The following is a 13383-nucleotide window of genomic DNA, read 5'->3' on the forward strand; positions in this document are numbered from 1 at the left end:
AAAAATCGTGAGGCTTGGAGACTTGAAAATTTTTGCTATTGTACAAGTTCGTGCTTTGTTAGCAAGAAATTGTTAGCTTTTGTAGTTCAGTTGTGTCTCCCATGTAGGCTGCCTTTGGGTGCTTTGTGGTATAAGGACGGCTGTGCCTGGGTGCCCTGGTATGTGTGTGTGTGTGTGTGTGTGTGTGTGTGTGTGTGCGCGCGCGCGCACGCACGTGCACGTGTGCAAGGGGTAGACTGACTGTCTCCTTCTCCAGCTCCTACCTAGCATGGGAACTCATAACCAGGAGATGGGTGGTTGAACATTTGCTGAGTGGATGAATGCATGGATGGGTTTAATACATTAGTGAAGATCGAAACCATGTGATACCCATGAATACATTGTTTTCTGATTATCTGGTGTGAGGAAGCCTTTTTGATGAATGCTATTTTTGTTTTAAATTTATATGTATAAATTCCTTTATTTATTTAGGCTGTGCTGGGTCTTTGTTGCTGTGCACGCATTCTCCAGTTGTGGGGAGTGGGGGCTACTCTTTACTTGCAGGGCTCCGGCTTCTCATTGCAGTGGCTTCTGTTGCTGTGGATCATGGGCTCTAGGGAGCACGAGCAGCCGTATTTTCTGCACGTGGGCTCAGTAATTGCAGCTCCCGGGCTCTGGAGCACAAGCTCAGTAGCTGTGGTGCATGGATTTAGTTGCTCCTTGGCACGTGGGATTTTCCTCAATCAGAGATTGAAACTGTGTCTTCTGCGTTGGCAGGTGGATTCTTCACCACTGAGCCACCAGGGAAGCCTGACAAATGGTATTTTTTGGATTGTGGTGAAATAGATATGATATTTTACCATTTTAAGTGTACAATTCAGTGGCATTAATTTATATGCACCTTGTTGTACAACCATCACCACCATCCGTCTTTGGAGCATTTTCACCTTACCAAACAGAAAATTTGTATTTATTAAACACGAACTCCCCATCCTCCGTCCCCAGCTTCTGGCAACCACCGTTCTCCTTCCTGAGTCTGGAAATTTGACTCCTGGTTACCTCGTGTAAGTGAAATCATACAGTACTTGTCCTTTTGTGCCTGGTTTATTTTATTTAACAGAATGTCCTCAAAATTCATCCATATTTTGGTGTATGTCTCAATTCCCTTCCTTTAAAAGGCTGAATAATGCTCTGTTGTATGGATAAAGCATAGTCTGATGGTCACTTGGATTGTTTTTACTTTTTAGCTGTTGTGAATAGTATTGCAATGAACCTGGGGAATAAATATCTGTTTTAGTCTCTGTTTTCAATTCTTTTGCTTACATATCCATATATGTCCAGAAGTGGAATTGCTGGATCATATGGTAATTCTATTCTTTTTTTTTTTTAAGAAACTTTCCATACCGTGCTTTAGATTTTTAAACTCAGAATTGGCTATATTGGCTGCATAAGTTATGTCAATGAGAATTTCTTTCCTTCCTCTTCCTCTTGCACATAATCTTAAATTCAGCTGCAACTGAAGGACAAGTAATAGTACCTCTTCACCCACTGTTTCAATTCTTCATGCAAATTGAGGCAGATTAGAAAAGGAGGCTTTCAGAAGCCGAGACCTATCATAGCCTTTTTGATAGGTGACCCTAAAATGTGTTAGGGGCGCCATTCATACTGAATGGGGACAACAGATGTAAAGCTGGCGTGGAGCGGGCGTCTTGCCAGCAGCAGCGAAGCCCGGTCAGTAGTGCTTCATCCAGGCTGTGCTCACCTCGTTGCATATGGAGTCCGTTCAGTGTCATGTGGGAGAGTGGGCCCCAGCCACTTTGCTCCAGTTTAGTTTGCAGAAATTCTCATGCTTCCTTTTTTTAAAAAAAAAATTATGTATAATAAGAGATCATGGTCTTAGCAGCCAGGCTGACTTGAGTTCGTACCCTGTTCTTTGTGACTTGCTTTGGGTGCTTTGGGCAAGTAGCCAGTCTTTAGAGCACCAGTCTCCACTCCAGGGCTGAGGCGGGAAGGCTGGGTTTTTTTTTCTTTTTTAATTAAAGTGTATTTGATTAACAATGTTGTGTTAATTCCTGCTGTACAGCCACATATCTCAGCTATACATATATATTTATTCTTTTTTATATTCTTTTCCATTATGGTTTAACACAGAATATTAAATATGGTTCTCTTGGGGTTTTTTTTTAAGATGATTGTGAATTTGTAAGTGACACATATTTAGTAGGGTGCCTGGCACATAGTGCTGTGTACTGACCACTGCTGTTCTTCAAAGCAGATACTATTTAATAGAAAGTGCAAAAAGTGAAAATGTTAGTTGCTCAGTTGTGTCTGACTCTGTGACCCCTAGGACTGTAGTCCGCCAGGCTCCTCTGTCCATGGAGTTCTCCAGGCAACAATACTGGAGTGGGTTTCCACCTCCTTCTTTAGGGGGATCTTCCTGACCCAGAGATTGAACTGGGGTCTCCTGCATTGCAGGCATCCGAGCCACTAGGGAAACCTGTTGTTTAATAGAAGTTGGCACCAAAATAGCCACCTGGAGCAGCAGTTCTCAAAGTTTTGGTCCTAGGCCCCCTTTACCCTTAAAAATGACTCAGGGAAAATGAAACAATTAAAAAAAAAATAAAAATGACTCAGGATCCCAAGGAGCTTTTGATTACACAATCAAAATCTTATCTCTATTTATACTTATCTCTACTGATACTCACAGTATTGGAACTAAAGTCAAGACATTTAAAAATATTTCTTAATTTATTTGAAATGGCAATAAGCCCTGTACTTTTTATTATAAATAATGTGTCTCATGAAATCACTGTTTTCCAAAACAAGAGACATCAGTGAGCAGATGACCTTTAGATTTTTTGCAAATCTCATACATATCTGGCATCAGAAAATAAGCCAAATACCCCTCTCTTTACACCATGATGTGTCTGCCTCTAGGAGACTGCACTATATTTTGTGTCCTGGTTTTGGTTTGGCTCTGAATTTGGCTTTTGGATTTGGATTTGAAAATGGCTTTGACCTGCAAACCTCTGGAAGGGTCTTGGGAAGCCCAGGGTCCTCAGATCACACTCTGAAAACTTCAGAGCAGGAGTTTCTCTGTGAGTCTGAGCTGGGTCTCTTTCTTCTCTTGCAGGATCTTGCTCTTGGCCGTGTGAGCAGGAGCCCACCACCCCAGCCAGGTAAGCCTGCCAGCAGGCCGGACCTGCGAAGCCATCCTTACCTCCACAGCTGCTTCCGGTTTGAAAGTGTGCTTTTCAAAAAAGATGCTTTCTGTTCCCCTTGGCTTGCAGATTGAATGTTCTGATTTGTCCCTCCTCCTGGGCAGGCAGACAGGACTGCCCAGGTGGCTCAGTGGTAAAGAACCCACCAGCCAATGAAGGAGACATAGGAGACATGAGACTCGGGTTCAGTCCCTGGGTCAGGAAGATCCCCTGGAGGAGGGAATGGCAACCCACTCCAGTATTCCTGCCTGGAGAATTCCATGAACAGAGGAGCCTGGTGGGCTATAGTCCAAGGGGTAGCAAAGACTCAGACATGACTGAAGCGATTTAGCACACACGTACAGCAGACAGGGGTGAGCATTCCTCTGAGAAGCCTCTTTGGTTTGGAGTTGCCTACATTGGGGGCCTCAGGAGGAGTCGCTTGCAAGTTCCAATTATTAGTTTTCTTTCCTTCCTTCTTCACTTCTTCTTTCCTTTTCCTTCCTTCCTTTCTTTTCTTTCTTTCTTCCTTTCTTTCAGCTCTTCAGCTATCATGTGGATGCAGTTAGAAAAGTCTGTGTTGAAATCCTCATAGGCTTGTTTTAACATGGGTTATCATTATACCCAATTCAAGGCAACATCAAAATCTATTCAACAAACCTGTTGTTTAAAAAAAATATGAGTGGAGTTCATTTGTTTTGATTCTTTCTTTTCTCTTCTGCAAAGCCTTTTATTCTCACACATTTATGTGTAATGAGAACATTGTAATTGATGAGCTGCTTTGCTGTTGTTCTGTTGCTAAGTCGTGTCTAACTCTTTTGCAACCCTATGGACTGTGGCCTGCCAAGCTCCTCTGTCCATGGAATTTTCCAGGCTAGAATATTAGAGTGGGTTGCCGTTTCCTTCTCCAGGGGATCTTCCCGACCCAGGGATAGAACCTGCATCTCCTGCATTGCAGGCAGACTCTTTACTGCTGATCCACAAGGGAAGGGTTGCATAATCCTGTATAGATCATTTTATCATTCCATGTCCTCGTTTCGCATTGATGAAGTTAGGACTTATTTAACCCTCATCCAGGCTTAGAAGCCTGTTTATCAGAGGATTAGAAGACTTGTTATGTGGGATAAGTCAATTATGATCATTAAGGGATTACTTAGAAAAATTTGGGCTGAGCTCCAAATTGTTATTCTTACGAAGATGAATAAAATTCTCCGAGACAGCCGGTACCATGGTGTGATAGTGGTGTGCATTTCATTCGTCCTTCAGATTTCTAGTAAAAAATTTTTAACTCCTTTGGCGTCTTCTTATCAGAAAGCAGCTGTTTTGATGCCTGGACTATTATCTTGTTCTTCCTTTCTCTGCTCTCAGCTTCACATTCAACCTCCTGCCTTTCTGGAAGGAAAATAAATATTGTCAGGGTGGTGCTAGGCTTCCTTGTGAGCCTGTCCTTTTTTCTTTTTGGCCAGTTTTGTTAAGGTCAATAGAATTCTAGGACTCCATGGACGTCCAGAGCGACCATCATTTGTCTCCATTTACTTAAAATATTCTCAGACTGTTAAGTTCCTCATGGTCTTGCCCAAGTTTCTGAGTCAAAAGCCTAGTTTCTGAATTTGATCTATTAGGAAACAGCACCATTGAGTGTGGGGTGTGGGGGCGGGGATCATTTGCTTGCTGACGGCAGCAACAATACCATATGTTGTCAGGACCCAGATGTCAAGAGTGAGGTGGAGACTGTGCTGCTTGGGCATCAGGAAATGCATTAGCTTATATGGAAGACTAATCTCATCCTCAGGTTCGTCTTTTTTGCTCCTATATTCATGAAAGTTAAAGGGACATTAACATTTTCCAGATTATGTTTAAAAACATTTATATGCCACTAGCAGCCAGACTTAGAAAGGCTGACCCACCTCAGGGAGACAGTCTTAAAATCTGAAGACCTAAGGGGAGAGAAACCCTGGATCCTCCGGTTATACGTGTCCTGGAGCGGGGTTGGGTTCAGTAATTGCTTATTAGATAGTTTCTATAAGTGGAACCCTCTGGTAAGTGCCAAGGGGAAGAAGATGATTAAAATGCAGCCCTTCCCTTTCAAGAGTTTACAATCTTAACGGGAAGGAAAAAAGTATATACAAGTAGCTCTAATACAGGGCTCACATCCTGTAGGCATCAAATGCTGAGATAATGCTAGTGAGCTGAGATGACCCCTCCACGATGCCTGGCATGTCCTGGGCACTTAATACACACATTTCAGTGGACAAATGAATGCATTTAGACATGTCCATTTTGGTGTACTTTATTCACAGCAAAGAAAAAAAAGGATGTGCAAAAAGAGAGGATTTGAGAGATTTCATGGGACCCAGAGATTATGAGAATTTGGTGAGGTAGGTCTCCAAGGGCTTAAGGCAGGCGAGTCAAAGTCCCCCACGTAAGATGCCTTTCTGCTGTGTCCCAGGACAGTCCTACTGGTTCCTGGCCTCCTCTTCCCAAGCCTGGGAGAACGCTTATTAGTTTTCTGTTTTCCCTGAACCCATCACTTGTTTTCAAGTGAAGGCTTGACCAGAATAGGATTTGGTCCTTCAGTGGATAGGTCTAGTACCTTGGTTTCTCATGGACTGGTCAGTGTAATCAGATTGAAAACACAAAACCAACCCTGCTTTGTACTAGGAATTCTTTTTCTTAAAAAAAAAAAATCAGTCAATTAAGTAAGTAATTTCTGGCTGTGGTGGGTCTTTGTTGCTGCCTGGGTTTTTCTGCAGTTGCTGCAGCGTGGGGGCACTCACTAGTCAGTGTGTGGGCCGCTCAGTGGTGGGTTCTCCTGCTGTGCAGCACAGACTCTAGGGTGTGTGGACTTGAGCAGTTGCGGCACACGTACACGGGCTCAGTCGTGGCAGCCCCCGGCTCTGGAGCACAAGCTCGGTAGTGGTGGCACACGTGTAGTCGCTCTGCAGCGTGTGGGATCTTCCCGGAGGGGGGATCAAACCCACGTCTCCTGCCTTGGCAGGCACCACTGAGCCACCAGGGAAGCCCCTTGGAACTATTTTTTTTAACAGACAAAATGACACAACTAGGGATTTCTTTCTTTTCTCTCTTTTCCAGTTTCTTGTTCTTCCCATTAATTTCTGTCTGGTTGACTATGTGACAGTGTGCCCATTATATTACAAATGACTTTTTTCCCCCTAAAATGTAATTCTGATCAATTTGATCACATGAGGGGGACTTCATGATCAAATAGTCTTACTGTATCTGCAGCCCATTCCCTTTTTCTTCTAATAATTATGGTTGTACATTATTGCAGCTTTATCTGCTTTCTCTTTACTGTATGGTAGGTACTGTTGAGTACTCATTTCATGTTCCAACAGCACTGAAGTAGGTATTACCATTCCCCTTGTAGAAATAAGGGAACTGGGTCCAAGGGAGCAAAATGGTTTGTTCAAGGTCACAGAACTAGCCATTTATGGAGCCCTGAGGACCTGGGCTGTCCCAACTCACTATGACCGTGGCCCCAGGGAAGGGTGTCCAGTTGAAGGCTGAGTCATCCCATTAGTCTTATAGAGATGTCCCAGTGTGATCTCTTCTGCAGGCAGCTATGAGAAAAACAGAAAGAAGAGTTTGTACAATCAGATTGATAAGATGGCCATATATTGATCATCCATAAAGATAAGCCTACTGATACTGTGTAAAACCGCATGGAATCCTAACATCACTTTAAGGATGTGTGGTGGGATAACATTGAACAATTACTGCATATTCTGAAACTGCAGTGAATGCTGAGTGAATGACCCACCCACAGCCTGAAGACCTACTTGTATCAAGCCTCTTAAAACACACTTGTCCTTAAGGGTTATGAGTAGTAGATCTTTGACAGCTTTGTTGGTGTTTTGGTGGCTTCTCAGTTTAAATGATAATTTGGCACGATTTCTGAAGGGTGAATGTGACCATTATGAATATCAGCATATTAGGGATTATCATTGGGAAATATTTAAAATGCGTTATGTCAGACATTGCGTATGCTATCTGCAGCGTTACCATTCATAAAACGCCCACAGTTCTGTGCTGTAAAGACTGCATTCCCTTGGTGACAGGCTGCTCACACCCATCTTGGTTCAGGAACCTGAGAGTCAACACAGCTTTTTTAGAGAACATGTAGTTTTGTAAGTTTTCTTTCCGTTGTTTATTAAAAAAATTTTTTTAAATTTATTTATTTGGCTGTGTCTGGTCTTGTTTGTGGCACACAAGCTTCTCTCTAGCTGTGGCTCACAGGCTAGGTGTGGGATCTTAGTTCCCTGAGCAGGGATCGAACTCACATCCCCTGCATCGTAAGGTGAATTCTTCACCCCTGGACCACCTCCTTTGTTTTCATTAAACATTACTCTTTGGAGAAAATATCAGTGGAAGATTTCAATGGAAGCGCTCCACGTTGGAACAGTGGGTGGTGTTAAGATCCGGGTTCTGAGGCAAAATATTGTTTTTCCTTGATAAAAACAACTTTCCCTGGGAATTAGTTGAGTGTCTGATAGAAGCAGAGAAGCAAAGCAAGTGTCCCCTCTGAGAATCACTCCAAATTCTGCAGTCCTCCTGCCCTGCATTTTCTATGACCTGGGAGGCTGTAGATGAGGCTCCTTTGTCCCCTTTACACCTTGAGACACAGTAGGAGTCAAGGCATGGCAGCCTTCCCTTCTGGAAGGTTGTTTAGAGAAAGGAGTAGAGTCCACCCGTTTGGTGAAATGTCCCAAGTATCTGTATTTAATAACCTGCTAACAAATGTGAACATGTTTTTTTTTTTGGCTGCTGTGGCACTGAAGCTTCTCTCTAGTTGTGATGCTCTGGCTTCTCTAGTTGTGGCGTGCAGGCTTAGCTGCCCTGTGCGGCATATGGGATCTTGGTTCCCTGACCAGGGATTGAACCTATGTCCCTTGCACTGGAAGGTGGATTCTTAAACACTGGACCACCGGAGAAGCCCCTAAACACATTGTAAAAATCAGATTCCTCGATTCTGTCTTCTCCTCAATGTATAGAGGCAGCTGCCAACCCTTTCTGTTTCAAGCTTCTCTTTCCTTCAGTGGGAACAGCTCTGAGGTCGTCTTCCCACCGTGCCGCTGAGAGTACTCCAAGGACAGAGGTGACCCAGACACTTCAGGAGAGTCGAGCTCTCAGTTGCCTGAGCCAACTCCCATGTATTTGCAGACAAACATCTGGAAAATGGAAAAACATAGTTTAGTGACAAGAACATTAAAGAACCTTCATTTTAAGGTTGGACAATAACAGGGTTTACTCTCCAGGTGGTGAGATTATTAACTTAATGTCACTGTTGCTGAAAAGAGAGTGGGTCAGGAGGATGGTCAGGTCCCAGGCCATGTCAGAGTCCCTCGGACGGCTGCCAAGTGTGGTTTCTTGGCTTTGTGCAGGAACGAATTCAAGAGTGAGCTGTATTAACGTGAAAGAAGATTTATTCAGGGAGGAAACACACTGCATAGACAAAGGTGGGCCACCTCAGAAGGTGAGAGTGGCGTGGGGTTGTCAGTTTTTATAGGGGTGGCTGATTTCGTAGGCTAATGAATGGGGGAAGTATTCCTGCTATTTTGAGGAAGGGGTGGGGATTTCCAGCAGTTGGGCCACTACTCACTTTTTGCCGTTTTATGGCAGGCCTTAGAGCTGTCATGGCACCGATGGGGTGTCCCTCAGCTTGCTGATGGGTTACAGAGAGCATGTACTGAGGCTCTAGGTCTAGTGGGAGTCAGCTCATCTGCCATCTTGGACCTGCTTGGTTCTAATCAGTTTGTGTTTCCTTGGGTTAGGTCATTCTTTTAAAGGTTGTGCCCTGCTCTTTCCTGTCTTATTACCTTGGGCAATTCACTTAACCTTTTATGTGTCACAGTTTGGATATTGGCAAAATGGAGATGATAACTTATCATAAAATTTTTATTTGAATTCAAAGAGGCAGTGTTTGTTATAACCGATCTAGCTATTTTATTAATTTCATTTTGATTTTACCTGATAAATGTACTTAAGTCCCTTTGTAAAACACTATTATTTATTTTCCCCCTCTCAGCTTTATCATCCCCACAATAAAACTCTATGGTTGTTGTTGCTCAGTGTGAGACCCCATGGATCGTAGCCCGCCAGGCTCCTCTGTCCATGAGATTTTCCAGGCAAGAATACCGGAGTGGGTTGCCATGCCCTCCTCCAGGAGACCTTCCAGACCTAGGGATTGAACCTGCGTTTCCTTCACTGCAAGTGGATTCTTTATGGTGTGAGCCACAAGGAAGCCCTTGTAGAATCCCCTTTTTATAAATATATTGAGAGAAAGGAAGAAGAAAGCAAATGCCAAATTAAAATCGGAGATTAAGGAGAATTAAAATTTGGATTTTAGTTTTTTCATTTTCTCACGATCTTACCGGAGTTTTTGGAAGCTGCCTGTGGTGCCTTGATTTTTATTCTGTCCAGCAGTGGTTTCTGGAAGAGCAGCACTCATGACCTCTGGGTGGCCCATCCTTTGCAGGCTTCATCCCTGGTGCTCATGTAAGCAGATGGGTTAGGGGTCCCTGGAGAAAGAGTTCTTGACATGAGTACCCCTTTTTGCCTAACCTATTTTGTGATCTAAGCCTGGCCACAATGCTTGCCCTTGAACAGGCCTCAGTGATTAAGGGAGGAGATGCAGAAACTAGGGAGGAGCAGTCAGAAAACAATCGTGTAGGACTTCCCTCTTGGTCCAGTGTTCAAGGATTTGCCTCACAATGCAGGGGACATGGGTTCCACTCCTGGTCCTGGAGGATCCCACATGCCTTGGAGCCACTCAGTGTGCCCAAACCACCGAGGCCTCCCGCTTAAGAGCCCGCGCTCGGCAACCAGAGAAGCCACCACGATGAGGAGCCCGCTTGTCACAACCAGGGAAAGCCTGCACGCAGCAGTGCAGACCCAGCGCAGCCCAAAACAAATACATAAAATTTTTTAAAAAGAAAAGAAACAGTCGTCCTCCCCGGGGCAGGGTCCTGGTTCCTTACACCTTTGAGTTCTGCAGAAACTAAGGCCCATCCAGTTGGAGGGTGGAATGCTGATGCTGACCCTTCAGACTTCAGTCAGTTAAAGCTTGGACTCTGTTGACTTTTGCCCCCAATTCTATGCTGAATTCTCCTCTACTCAAGCCCCTTCATGAACTTGCATGTACCCTTGGCTTAAAATTTCTCAAATTTTCTGTTCAGGGAGACACTGGTTTGGGAAGGATCCCAGTGTTCTCTTTACTTCTTGTGAGTAATTATAAATCCTTCCTTCTCCCATGCTTTGACTTGATTGTGTCTGTACCCACCAAGAGGTGAGCCCAGTTTGGGGATCACACTTACCCCCACCCTCTAGGTTTCTGTTGGCTTCCCCTCACCTTGACTGGCTTCCCTGGTGTCTCAGTGGTAGAGAATATGCCTGCTAATGCAGGAGACACGGGTTCAATCCCTGGGTTGGGAAGATCCCCTGGAGAAGGAAATGGCAACCCACTCCAGTATTCTTGCCTGGGAAATCCCATGGACAGAGGAGCCTGGCGGGCAATGGACCTGACTTGGCATAAAAACTTTGTTGTCTTAAGCAGTGGTTCTTAGCCTCATCAGAGAAGCTTTTAAAATTGTGAGGTATATAACACTGATACTTAAAAACTGAGTTGGAAACTAAATTTCTGCTATCTATATCTTTCAGAACTTCCCCAGGGGAAGACTGAGAACTCTGCTTTAGTGTAAGGGACTGTGAAAGCAGTACAAGCAATAATCGCTATGATGTGGTCCTCACTTTCCTATTTATGTGGGGGAAAAAAGATCTCCGAAAGGTGACAGGTGGTGCAGTGGTAAAGAATCTGCCTTCCAGCGTAGGAAATGCAGAGAGACACAGGTTGAATCACTGGGTCGGAAAGATGCCCTGGAGTAGGAAATGGCAACCCACCTCAGTATTCCTGCCTGGAAAATCCTATGAACAGAGGAACCTGCCTGGCTACAGTCCATGGGGTCACAGAGCCAGACACGACTGAGCGACTGCACACACGTAAAGGTGACAGTGAATATTAGAGAAATGGGGGCCTCAGCACCACCCCCCCACCACCACGAAAGGTGACAGTGAATATTAGAGAAATGGGGGCCTCAGCACCCCCCCACCACCACCATTTTCCTGTAAAGGCTGTTGGGCTAAATTGGCTTGCTGGGTGTTCAGCCGAGGTGGGGAACCCAGGGAGGGGGGCAGCCGCGGGGACTTGTACTGCCCCCGAGTGCATTTGGTGTTCTTTCCACCGCTTTGTCTATTGTTTGGAAGTTGAATGTGTAGAGGTGATTCCTCCGTGTGATCTGCTTGCTGAACTGTACTATTTTTAGGCACTAACCCACACAATAGCTTTATAAAAAGGCTATTGAACCTTTTGAGGCTGCTGGATTTTGTCTGACAAGGGCTGAGTTACAAGTAGGCTCTCCCGCCTCCCAGTTCAGGCATGTTGGATTTTTTTTTTTTGGTTTCTTCTTTAGAAAGCTGCTGAATAGCTTCAGAATACAGTGGTTTGGCAGCCTGACAGGTGAGGCCAGATGTCTGTGCAGTTCTCCTCCCTGCCCCTGCTCTCCAGACATAGAGTTTCATAGGTGTGTGTTGGGTTGCTAATTTTTATTTTGTCTCCTTTTCCTTTTAAAATGTGCTAAAATATGCATAGTTCATAGTGCTGGGGGGAAAAGTGAACTCATGAAGCATTTTCTTATTTTTGAGCCTCTGCCCTCCGTCTAAAAAGATGTGTTTTCCTCCGTCGAGGGGATCCCCTTGTCTGGGTCTGCTTAACAAGTGGGATTAAACAGCAAGCCAGTATGATGTTATTGTAAATTCGTTTTAAAAATGATAGTCAGACCTTACTGGTTCCTAATCCAGGCTCAGTCTATGCATCCATCCGTTAGGAGGCAGAAGCAAGAGTTACTAGTAGTTGTAGTGGAAAAACAATTGCTCGTTGTGAAATAATGTGATCCCCTTAATGTGTCCACATAATAGAGTGGATATTGTTTGTGATTCTCTTCTTCCTTTTCTCTATCTCTCTTCATTGAAGTCCTGTAATAGGCAGTGTATTAGAGTTGCCCCTAGATGGCTTTGACTTTTTAAAGTATGTGTCTTCATAAAGTTCACTCCCATACTCAGTTTCCACCAGGCGGTTAGCCAAGTGAAGATTCCCTTCCCTGGTGCTTGGTGATGGGTAGACTCCAGCTTATCTATGACAACATGCATGATTAATAGGGATGGTGTTAACTCCTTTGTGTCAGTGTTATAAATGTGTGATTCTCCTTGGCTCTTGAACTGTGCTGTTAGGATCCATGTCCTAGGTCCTGTCCATGTCCTATCCGTAGGGATATGCCTGGCCTGTCTTGATAAGGGGAACATTTTGGTTTTCCCCAGATACATGTGGGTCACTTCCCCTATTGCGTCTCATTAGTATTTCTCTAGGATCTGATACCCTTCAAACCGCCCTTGGGGGTTGTTGCCGATTTGGGCAGCTCATCCCTGTTGCTGCCATGGTTATTCTGTCAGAGTCTCTGGAGAAGTAGGAACACTGGGACCTCTGCAGGGGCTGACTTTCTGGCGCCCTTTCGCCTCCATCCCTGAAGGAGCCTGCCCGCCTGCGAAGTCACTTCAGTCATGTTGACTCTCTGCAACCCTGTGGACCATAGTCCACCAGGCTCCTTTGTCCATGGGATTCTTCAGGTGAGAATCCTGGGGTGGGTTGCCATGCCCTGCTCTAGGGGATATTCCTGAACCAGGGATTGAATCCATGACTCTTAGGTCTCCTGCATTGGCAGGCAAATTCTTTAGCACGAGTGCCACCTGGGAAGCCCCTGAAGGAGTCTAGTCATTTCCAAACCTGCTCACTACTTGAAGTCTTTTTTTGGTCTGTGACATGCAGGGTCTTAGTTCCTGACCAGGGATTGAACCCGTGTGTGCCCCCTGCAGTGGAAGTGCAGAGTCTTAACCCCTGGACCCTGGGGAAGTCCCATCTGACATCTGTTTTGAACTAGCCATTCCCAGGCCCCCTCCACACACTTCCCCATGTCCCTTTATCTCCTGACCCTGGATTCTGGTTGAGAAGGTTAAGATGGAGGCTCCTGTTGTAAATAGGATCCTTCTCCTGCAGTTGTCCGAGTGGAGCTTGCATGTTTGGGAATCGTCTTGTCATTCAGAGTGCCATTGTATAGTCGAGGCCTTCCAAACCCAG

The 13383-nt window shown here is 44.8% G+C and overlaps 1 protein-coding gene across 14 annotated transcripts in view; it reads left to right on the forward strand.

The window, feature by feature from the left end:
* SIPA1L2 (signal induced proliferation associated 1 like 2) overlaps positions 1 to 13383 on the forward strand; it is a 249055-nt gene that overhangs the window by 64833 nt on the left and 170839 nt on the right. For 13 of the 14 annotated variants that reach the window (XM_086381084.1, XM_086381087.1, XM_086381083.1 and 10 more), the window contains exon 2: positions 3113 to 3158. The gene's annotated coding sequence lies outside the window, so the exon portion shown is untranslated. Of the gene's footprint in view, positions 1 to 1024; positions 1044 to 3112; positions 3159 to 13383 lie in introns of those variants that run through there. The other variant, XM_086381085.1, reaches the window with a different exon arrangement.

The sequence above is a fragment of the Bos grunniens genome, chromosome 28 (genome assembly GCF_055505025.1).
Source record: "Bos grunniens cultivar Pamir isolate PY7600 chromosome 28, Bosgru_T2T1.0, whole genome shotgun sequence".
NCBI classification, from domain to species: Eukaryota; Metazoa; Chordata; class Mammalia; order Artiodactyla; family Bovidae; genus Bos; species Bos grunniens.